Below are 11,149 nucleotides of genomic sequence, written 5' to 3'. Positions count from 1 at the left end.
AGGAATTTAAATAGTATTGGAAGTTCAGATCAATATAATTAAATTTTGATTCTTCCTTGAAATTTGGAATGTTGTACTGTGCAGCTATATATCCTAACATTTTTCAAAATCAATATATAATATCCCCCATGAAAAAATATTTTAAATACTTTACTGATTTACATCCATCACAGTATAGTTACATAACACAATAGTTTTCAATCAAATAGAAACTTAGTGCAGATCCATAGTCCAAATTTTACTTTTATTGCCAAAGCCTTTTTAGCAGATTTTTACGAGGGCAAACGGGCTTAACGAAGCTTTGGACGGGTAGAAGAGGAGAAAGGTTAATAAGACATCTATTGTAACCTTGGTCATACAAATATAACTGTTTTACTGGTGTTAATGGTGTTTGATTTCAAAATCCAAAAGACTGAGAAAGACACGCAGACAACACAGACAGGCTGGGATCACTCCTTCTGTAAACAAGCCCCTTCTCCCGCTGCTCCGAGGGGACAAATCTGATCTTAGCTGGTAACTTTTTGGCAGACCATCGCTTTTTGGCAAATCACCTGATCCAAATGTTGCAACACTGCTAGGTAAAGATATGCCTGGAACACCTCACCAGGGAGGTGTCCTGGAGGCATCCTAACCAGATACCGAAGCCACCTCAACTCGCTCCTCTGGACGTGGAGGAGCAGCAGCTCTACTCTGAGTCCACCCCAGATGACTGAGCTCCTCATCCTAACCTTAATGGAGAGCCCAGACACACAAAAGAGAAAACTCATTTGGGCCACTTGTATCCGGAATATCATTCTTTCGGTTATGACCAAAAGCTCATGACCATAGATGAGGGTACTATTGTTACACAAATTGACCGGTAAATCAAAAGTTTTGCCTTTTGGCTCAGTGCCCGCAGCACAGCAGACGCTGCACCAATCCGCCTGTCGAGCTCCTGTGCCATCTACCCCTCATTTGTGAACAAGACCCAAAGATACTTAAACTCCTCCAATAGGGCTAGTACTTCCTCCCCAACCGGAGCATGCACTCTGCCCTTTTCCGGCTCAAGACCATGGTCTTGGATTTGGCACTGATCCTCATCCCAGCCGCTTCACGCTTGGCTGCGAAGTGCTCCAGTGAGAGCTGTAGATCACGCCCTGATGAAGCCAAAAGAACCAAGTCATCCATGAATAGCAGAGACGCGATCCTAAGGCCGCACAAATTAAACCACAAAAAAATATTTATTTATTTAGCAAATAGAAAATGTTAGTATTTTAAACAAATTGAGGTATCTAATTTATTTTAAGATATCCAGAAATATTATTTTTTCTTGTATTTGTATGGTGCATATAAATATATGGTTTATTTGTATCTCTTTATGTTTTATGCTTTTGAAAATACAGTGGTAGTAGACAAAGTTAGGTAAAGAAAACTATTCAGTTGGATATGTTTACCCTAAGGCAGAATTTTAGCAGGCAGATCTTTAATAATCTTTATGTTGATGCAAAACCAGTAATTGTGCAGTCATTTTCTTACTATCTAAAAAAACTACACACTTTTTACTGTTTCCAATCTTCCATCCATCTGTAAGACACAATCAATATCTATCTGCCACCCTTAAAGACTAGAAATGTGATACTCTGATACACTGGATAAAGTAAGAGTGATTCCTGTAATTGAATATATGCAAATATCACAGTGGCAAGGTTTGCATGTAGCGATTATCCCTGTACAAGATCTATAATTGGGCTAACATGGAGTGGTGTAAATTGATTAAAAGAGCACATTTTCAAATGACCCTTACCTCTAATTACAAATCTCATTTTCTTAACCCACTTGTTTTTTACTGCGTGTTAGTATTTTAAATGCAGTAACTCATTGAACTGTGCCCAGGTCGGCACTGTAATTAAGAACTGTTTCGCAGTAACTCACCTGGTTACATATGCAAATAAAAAATGAATTAAGGCTGTTGTCAAAATGTTTTTAGCCACTTGAGTTGGCAAATAAATATTTCCAAAATCCATCCATCCATCCATCCATCCATCCATCCATCCATCCATCCATCCATCCATCCATCCATCCATCCATCCATCCATCCATCCATCCATCCATCCATCCATCCATCCATCCATCCATCCATCCTCTCCCCCAATTGGCATCACAGCTTTCAAAATTACTTTAAATAAATGTGTAAATAAATAAAAGTGTCCAGTCATGAATCAATAAAGTTGATATGAAACATCCGTCTTTCAAATATATTGGGAATGTTTCTTAAGATGTACTCTCATTTCATATAGTGAGACGGCATTAGATCATTAGGACAGAGTGAATTTCTTTTGTCCCTATTTCTTTCCAAACCTAAAGACCATCTGGAGTAGACAGTTCATTAATACAAGCTCAGTCACTGTTACCAACCAATAAAACACACGTTAACTTACTTAATCCTAGAACAAGTCAGCACTCAATCAGTTAGGGCCAATTCAGGTGTTTTGCATGATGAGGTGAGTGATTTATTGATCCACGTAGAGTGTCTTTATTGTGTTAGATCAGACAATGCTATTATTGAGCACACAGATGCCAGAGCAGAAAATTCATTAGAAGGGGCACCTTTTATGAGACATTCGCCTCTTTGTTGCATATATTAATTATATTTTTCAGTATTCCCTAAAAATATGTTGCTACTTCGCTTAGAAATCAAATTGGGTGTGCAAAGGGGCAAGGTGTGTAGAAAGGAAATACATATTTGCTTAAAGCAGTATAACTACAGACTCTGTTGAAACCCAATGGGGATAGATAAACATTATTGGGGATGTGGGCATGTGCTTATAATAAGTTTGACCACCTATTTATGGTTTGTTTGTTTTTTGCATGTAGCAGAACCCTTCTAAGATTAAAGTTCTTTAAGAATAATGATTTACAGACTTTTAATCAGACACAGTGCTGCTCTTAGAAGGTTTATTGTCATTTTATGTTGATGATTCAGTAACATACAGACTGGTAGCAAGCTTGTACAGACAGCTGGTAACTGAATAAGCTTTGGGAAAGGCAGAACAGAAAGGTAGCAGGCTTGAGGGGGCAGATGAATGCAGAACCAGCTGTTGACAAGCTGAAGACTTTATAAAGGCTGGCTGAAAGGCTGGAAGCAGGCTTTGTGGAAGTGGAAGGTGGCTGACAGGGAGGAAGAAGGATTTGAGCAGGTAGATGGTAAGTGACATTTTAATCAGGCTTTGGGTAGATTGAATGCAGGTTGAACAAACTGGTGACAAGTGGAGACAGTCCATAATGTGACAAGGGTCAGTAGCCGATGACAATCCGGTGAGTGCAGGCTGAGCACAGGAAAGCAGATAGGCAGGCAGTGCAGACTAACACTGGAGTGATCCTCATATGAGCAAGTTAAAGACAAACTGGTGAAGACTGGCAGGGAGTGGCATGTATTAATGGGCATGTTAACAACTGTGTTAACCTGAGGAGTGAGAGTAATAAAGGAAAAGAGGCAGGTTTTTGCTAACTCTTCAAAGTGGGAGCAGATCAGCAAGCCACCCAGAATAAATAAATAAAGCCAAACAGGCAGAATTAATGATGCCCAGTGTGTTTTCATGTGGCTTGGTGTTTGAATGGGATTCTATGCCTCCTCTGGGAGGTCCTACTGTAGCAGCACACCTGTACTCTATCCACTCATTATTCCTCTGCTTTATAAAGAGCTGTGGGTCAATCATTCTTTGCCTGGTGTCTTCTTTTGAACAGCTCTTTTAAATGAATGGTGAGAACCATATCACTGTTGCAAGTCATTCGTTTGAGATCCCTTTGTTTACGTGCTGACTGTGGAAACAACAAAATCTGGTTGAAGTTAGATATCGAAGATGCTTCATTTATCTGGATGCACCTAGGAGCAGCTCAGGGGATGAGCTAAGGGTAATGCAGGAACAACACATTAAAACAACACAGATGCAGGTAAGCAGAGTGTCGTTCTGACGACTTGGCAAACAGTGAGTTTATGAGATGTTCATGTCCTGATGTGGATTAGAAATAAAAGGAAGGCTCTTTTGTAGGTTTGTCAGCTTTATTCCATTTTTATATTTGTCCTATATTGCAGTATATTTGTTTGTTTGTTTTTTATACCTAGCATAATATATATAGTAAATTCTACAGTATTCATAGATGAAAATTAAAGAGTAAAATAATTTTGATCGGAATTAACCTATAGTCAGATAAGCTTTTGTTATCAAAATACGAAGATATTGGGATACTATGGAAACACAAGACAAATAAAATGGAAACACTTTTTCAGAATCTAACAAAATACTACTTGAGTGCAAGTTTGAATCCAAATATTATTTTAGTATTCTATCTGCGATTATTTCCTTAAGAATATAAGATACATTCTGAAAAAAAGAGCCATTGAACCAGTCTTTTGAACACCTCTTTGAAAGACGACTTCTCAAGATCTGGCCATTTATCCCATCTCCCTCCTCCAGCTCTGCTCTCTGTCTCCCTGCCCCACTCCAACACTCAAAAGGAACCACTAGCAGAAACCAGTGACCCGTTTCCATCCTGTATGAAACAAACTTTAGTTATTAAAAACCAGTCTCTCAAAAAGGACACCAGGATCCACCCTCCTCTGAGATCAAAATAAGATTGCTAGAATAAGTCTTCCTGCTTGGTAATAATGCTTCACTTCACAATACTATGTTCTGTCTGAGACAGAGAGCACCTATACATCACACTCTGAAAAACTTTTGGAAATGGGTTGCAAAATAGAAACAAATATCCAAAATATTTAAGGACTTTATGACGGTGAATCCATTCATTCGTATCGCTAGCAGTCAATCTGTGATGTTGTTACTTTATAAAACATCTAAAGCATCTAAAAACAATGTTTTGGTCTTTTTTTTTTTTTTTTTTTACACATTGTCAGAAGAAACAAAGTAAATAAACAAAATACATTTGTTGGTAATTTCACTTTTATCATTAGCTAAAAAAAGATGTTTATGAATAAAGGAAACAGTTTACAGCACATAAGAGCCTAAGAGAGAGTAATTATTAGAGACTCCAGTCATTAATGCTGGTAGAAAGTTCACTTTGTAACATAATTAAAAGTTGTTAGGGAGCAAGCTTTGCCGCAGGGTGCAATTACTCAGAAATGCCAATATGATAACATGAAAGTGAGCGGGGCTCTGTATTGTGGGGAAATTTTAAATAAATTTGAAGTGTTTTCAGACACTTTCTTAGACTTTTGTATGCATGTCACAAAGAAACGGAAACACGTTTAGTTTAAAAAAATGTCCAGCCTTTAATCACTTTTACATCAAATACAGTATATTTTGCACCAAAGAGTTAACAACACCAACTCCCACTGTTTTACAAAATATTTGACAAATGTTTGATCATCATGCTGGGAGAGGATTGGCAATGCTCAATCAGTGAGCAGTTGGATACCCTGAAACGCACCTGCTTTTTCTCCCTTTCCCCTAAGTCCAGCTTTATGATGGTCCCTGGAAATTTTCTAATAGGCTATTATTTTGTCAGATACAAATGGAACCAAGGTAGAATTGCCTTTTCACAATTTGTAATGCAGTTTGGAAGTTACTAAGCTTGTCAGGGGTGGATGATGCATACAATTATTTTTTCATTGTTTACATTATAGAGGGTCATTAAGGTTAATTGAGTCTTACTTCAGCATTCTGATGGGAAGTCACACAAGCAGTTTTTACAGTATATTTTCTTTAATTAATGTGAAAGAAGTTAAAAGCCGGACCTACCAAGCTTACAGATGGGCAAACAATCTGTAAACAAAAACAAAGGTTGGCCCTTGTTCAGCTGTTTGCATAGTATTTGCATCCCTGGACAGTTCTGTGCCTGTCGATGTTGCTTCTTTACCATTACTGAAAGATGGGAAATTTGAGTGAAGCAAGTAGAGAACTTGAATAACCTTTAAAATACAGCTTTGTTTGTATTGCTGTTAACTATTGGTTTCTAGAGCTTTAAAAATAAGATAAGGAAAGATCCTATATAGCTAAAGCCTAGAAAAGTCTGTCTGATCTTTATCATCTATGTTAACTGCAAATAATTAAAAGGAAAAAGTCAGTTGCATAATCTCAATGATTCTGCAAATGATTCATTTTAACTAACTATGGATTTAGTACACCCAAAAGAACTGCTGTCTGAGGTAGATCTATGATATAATTTGGATTAGCTGGTGACTGGACATTTGATAATTTTTGAAATAGCTTAATGCACACATGAATCAGATAATTAAATGAGATGCTACTATTTATATTAAATCTGACAAAAAATTTCTTATTTTAATGTGTGAAACAGAAATAATCAGAACTTGTCATATGAAGAAATAAAGGAACTAATTTTAACCTGAAACTGTGTCATTTAGGGGTCTTAGACCTTTACATTTCATGTTTAGCACCCCTGAAGCCCACTAGCAACACTGCACAGTCACGGAAATTACATGTAAACATCCTTCCTTCATGGCTTTTATTCTGATTGCAGCCCATTTTTGAAAAGTGTTTTGAGAAATCATCAAGAATCTTTAGGGTCGTAACATCTCGCCTGGTCAGCCAGGCCAACAACAACCTTAACGACTCCACATTATGGAGGCATGGGCCAGTATCAGGTTTGGTAGACCAACAGCGACCTTCCCATTACTAAGGGGTAGACCTGTTTATTTGGTTCAATTTGCATGTTTTCTAAGCCATAACAAGGCTTTTTTTGTGGGCTACTCTATAAGCATGGAACTCAACACTACTCCTGACATTTTGAATTGAGAAAGCATTCTGGATTGAAAGCAAAATGTCTTCAAACGAATCAAGTGTTTTGTTGTTTAACCTTTTTTGGAATAGGCAGAAATTTGTTTAATTTTGTTTCTCAGATAAAAAATCCATCAACATATTCATCTAGTCTTTGTATAGACAATTAAACTCACACACGTCCTATGTTCAGCTTCTCCATGTTAATTTCATTACCGTCTCATCATCATCCTGAAAATAAACAACTAAATGTTTTTGTCATAAGTATCACTGATGGAATAAAACCTTGCACAATTCAACCACTTAGCAACACTAAGATGGTGTGGAGACTCATACCACAGAACTAGAAATATCCTACAAGAAAATATAAAAAAAAAGGTAATGTAACATTAAAGAACCACCCCATAGGGAGATTTTATAACGTTTATCTGGAAAAGAAATATAGAATTTTTTGTGAGCTATCCATTTCACAAAAGTTAGAAAATAAAATTTAAATGTAGTTATTGTGCCTTAAGCAAATGCACTATTTCTCCTCTGTTGACAATAACTTCTATATTAACTCCTATTGGTAAATAAGAACATCCCTAAACCTGGTCAGTTGAGGAAAGCATGGAGTGCACTGAAATATTTTGGTAAGCTGGCAAAGCTGATCCTGGATGTGAGAAAACACTGCAGACCAAAAAAGCAAACCTTATACCTCCCTAAATTAAACTGCAATTAGGAATCTCAGTCTTCCTTACACTCCAGGTAAGATGCTTCTTTGATTTTCCTCTGGTTCAAAAGCAGATTTAAACCTAGACTAAGAAAAGTGTACCCTACTCCTGTCTCTGAAAGCTCTAATCGTGACTGCAGTTGACCCCAAACTCTTTTTAATTCAAATTTTATATGCAGTATCACTGTTGCACCTTTTTCCAACACTTTAATTCAACTCAAGTTTCCAATAATATGCAGAACATTGATACAGCATTGATATAACTTTTCACTAACTTTTTAATTTACTGAGATGAATAATCAGGGTTAATCAATAACATGGTGACAGATGTTAGAGACACAGCTAAAGGCCATAAAAAATAGAACCTCAGCAACTATTACATCCAGCAATCCCCCTGACATTAGAAATTGTATGACCTTTGATTTAGAGAGAAAATTATGATTATATTTGAGGACACCCTGGGTGTAGGTCAGAAGCACTGTTTCATACAGTATGTCTGCAGGTCAGGAAATCACACAGGGTTTAATGAAAAAAATGTTTATCTCACTGATTGATCCTAGTGTTTACTGTAGGTCATTCTACTAAGGAGTTCAGAAGGAATTTTACTTTTCCACTCTGCCTTCTTAACCTTCATGGTCACCAAGAAGGACGTTTCACATTGAAACCTAACAGGTTTGGATCTTTTCTTGTGGAAGAGCAGATATGTAGGTGTGTGTATCTGTGAGAGACTGGTTTATAGATTAATCTTTGGAGGTATGACATTCATTATGTGATTTTTTTTCTCCTGAAGCCTCTATTCACCTGTGGGCTAAACACAGAGGAGTTTATCTAAATGTTATTAAGTTTTTCCTATCATACACATGTACAAAACACTCTTATATTTGAAGCTGGCTGTCAGTGGTTACAGAAGATAAATGGCAGGGATGATGAGTATGATAACACTAATAATTCAATTGATAAATCAGGTTGGTCAGAAATCCATTATTACTCACTGCCTTTCTCATCTATAACCAGTGGCTGAGTCCCGCTAGCAATCGCTTCCCATCTCACAGACTGTCTGGATGACTGATCAGGGTTGTGATTGTCTCCACTCTCCCCATCACACCACTGCCACATGCGTCAGCAGCAGCACATACATCTTGAGAGGTCTCTAACTCCGAGCCAGCGCAGTCTAGATCCCCGGTAAACGTTGCAATCAGCAGCAGAATTGGGCCAATTCCTCATAACCTTGTCTACACATGGCACCTCGCCTTGAATCATAAGACGATGCTGCTGAAGAAATCCTTAAGACTGTATCCTTAAGGAAACTAAATGCCAGAAGTTATGTTTCAAAGGGGTAAGCACATGTTTAATTATCTGCCTAAGGATAGTTAATGTAATGAGGCTACAAAAAAAAAAGAAAAACTGTAATGGATAAGAATATCCACCTAAGGAGCATAGAATTGCAGTATGTTTTGTACGGCATCCTATGCAATGTCCGTAGAAAACTGCTCCACCAAAAGAGTAAATATACAAGTGCACATTTTTAATGAAAACACAAATATTCAAATTGATAGCAGTCAAACCATTGGAGTAGGCATGCATAGTGACCATAGGGACATGTCCATACCAACATTTTGGAATGACCTACTTGTCCCAACGATAATTTTATGTTACTAACATGTTTATAATTTACAATACAGCGTTGTTGCAGCAGTCGCTTCTTTTGCTCTTGCAGCTGTGCTGCCTGGTAGCTGCTGCTGCCGCTGGAGGCACTCAGATGGAGCGTTCCTATACCCGGTCTTACCTGTCCGTTGAAGTCAGTAACTGGGCTGTTTAACTCCACTCTCATTGGTTGCTCTGTCTTAAGTTTCACATTCTCTCTCCCTGATTGTGTGTTTTCTAGTCCATATCTGTGCGTGCTTGGAGCGCGAAATTAAAAATTTTTTCACACTAGAATACTGCGGTTACTACAATTAATATTAGGTTATGAAACTAGTCCCCATTAAAAAACTGAAACTAGTCCCCATTAAAAAACTAAATATTACGTACACTGAAACAGGATAAACCTGCTGATTGCAATTCTGTAAAGAAACAAGGCAGAGTGTTTGAATTTGTGGAACCAATTTTAGCATCTTAAAATGATATTTAACTCTAAAGTATAATACATCTCATCAACAAAAACCTTTTTCTTTTATAAAACTAAATATTCTGAGACAGGCAAGAGTCCTACAGACTGCTGTAAAAAAAAAAAAAAAAAAAAACAAGCAAAGACTAAGCTGTCAAAATTCCAATCCTTTGCCACAGCTGACTGATAAAGAAATCTGAGGGTTTTCCATTTTACCAATACTTTGTTGCTATTACTGTTTTCATGACCCTTTGAGTCTGTTCAGGTATACGTAGCAGGTGCTATTTCTTTTATAGAGTATAACAACACAAGATGGCACCTAAACCTAATCTACTAATTTTTGTTTAGAAATATTATTTAAGGTTCCACATAATAAAAGTGTTATTTAATTGACTATTTCTACTTCTAGAAATAGGATTAAGACAAGTACAAACAGAGGAACACTATTTACTTTGATTACGTAGATTTTATTTTACAAAGATTTCCACACAGTCTATAAGTAAATTAGTACAACAGATGAATGGTTCCAACCCTTTGGGATGGGGGTCTTTTGGCTTACATTATTAGCCTGCATTGCCCTATACCTATACTGTATAAAACCTCAAACTGAACGCTTTTCCTGACATTTTGAATTGAAAATGCTTCCTGGATGGGAAGTGAAATGCCTTCAAACTTGGAAACAAAGTCCAGCGGAGTGTTTTTAACTTTTTTTTTGGAATACAGATAAGACTTTGTTATATTTTCTTTTAATAGATGTTAAAAGTGATTTATATTTGAATAAACTTAGGCTCATTCTTAGTGTTTTGCTTTGTAGATGATGCTACTAAAAAGAAAAGAGACAAAAGGAGATATTTTAACAGTCAGACAGTAAGTAACATAGGATGATATAAAAGGTTGCGTCACATTAATCCTTTAATATTAAAAACACACTTGTATAATAATAACATTATATGATTATAGGAAACACAGATATCCAGTAATAATGATGCAGAGCAGCTTAAAGGTGAAGCGGCTGAAGCTCTTCAGTGTTTCAGATGATGTCTAAATCATTTTGATTACAAATTAAGGAGCAACTTTTTTATTTATACACAATACAAATATCAATTTGTATTTGAGATGGCTGAATTTAGGGAAGAGTGGTGATGTTGCAACACAGGTAGAGAAGTGGATTTAGGTGAAAATTTTATATTGTTCAGTGTTTTTTTTTTTTTTTTCCAGCTTTTATTGTTGCTCTGTCACAAGTACAGCATTTAACCCTTCCCCTTCGGGAGCAGTGGGCTACCATCGTGGGGCGCCCGGGGAAAAGCGTGGGGTTAAGGGTTTTGCTTAGAGACCCAGAGTAACAGTCTGTGGGAGTGGGGCTCGAAATCAGAACCTCAGGATTCCAAGCTCTATACCCTAGGCCACCAGTCCACAAATAAAGTATGAGTAATTGGATTCTGTGAACTTTGTTGGAGCTCACAAATTTTGCCACATGAATTCCAGTATATTTTGCCTCATTAACATGTTTGTTTGGTTGGCTGTTATGTCCACTTCAGATGTATTATGTAAGAAATGTGTTTTAAATATTATGATAAAATTAGAGCTGCAACT

The sequence above is a fragment of the Cyprinodon tularosa genome, unplaced genomic scaffold (assembly GCF_016077235.1).
Source record: "Cyprinodon tularosa strain WSP-4 unplaced genomic scaffold, ASM1607723v1 ctg431, whole genome shotgun sequence".
Lineage (NCBI taxonomy): Eukaryota > Metazoa > Chordata > Actinopteri > Cyprinodontiformes > Cyprinodontidae > Cyprinodon > Cyprinodon tularosa.
This window is presented reverse-complemented; position numbering follows the sequence as displayed.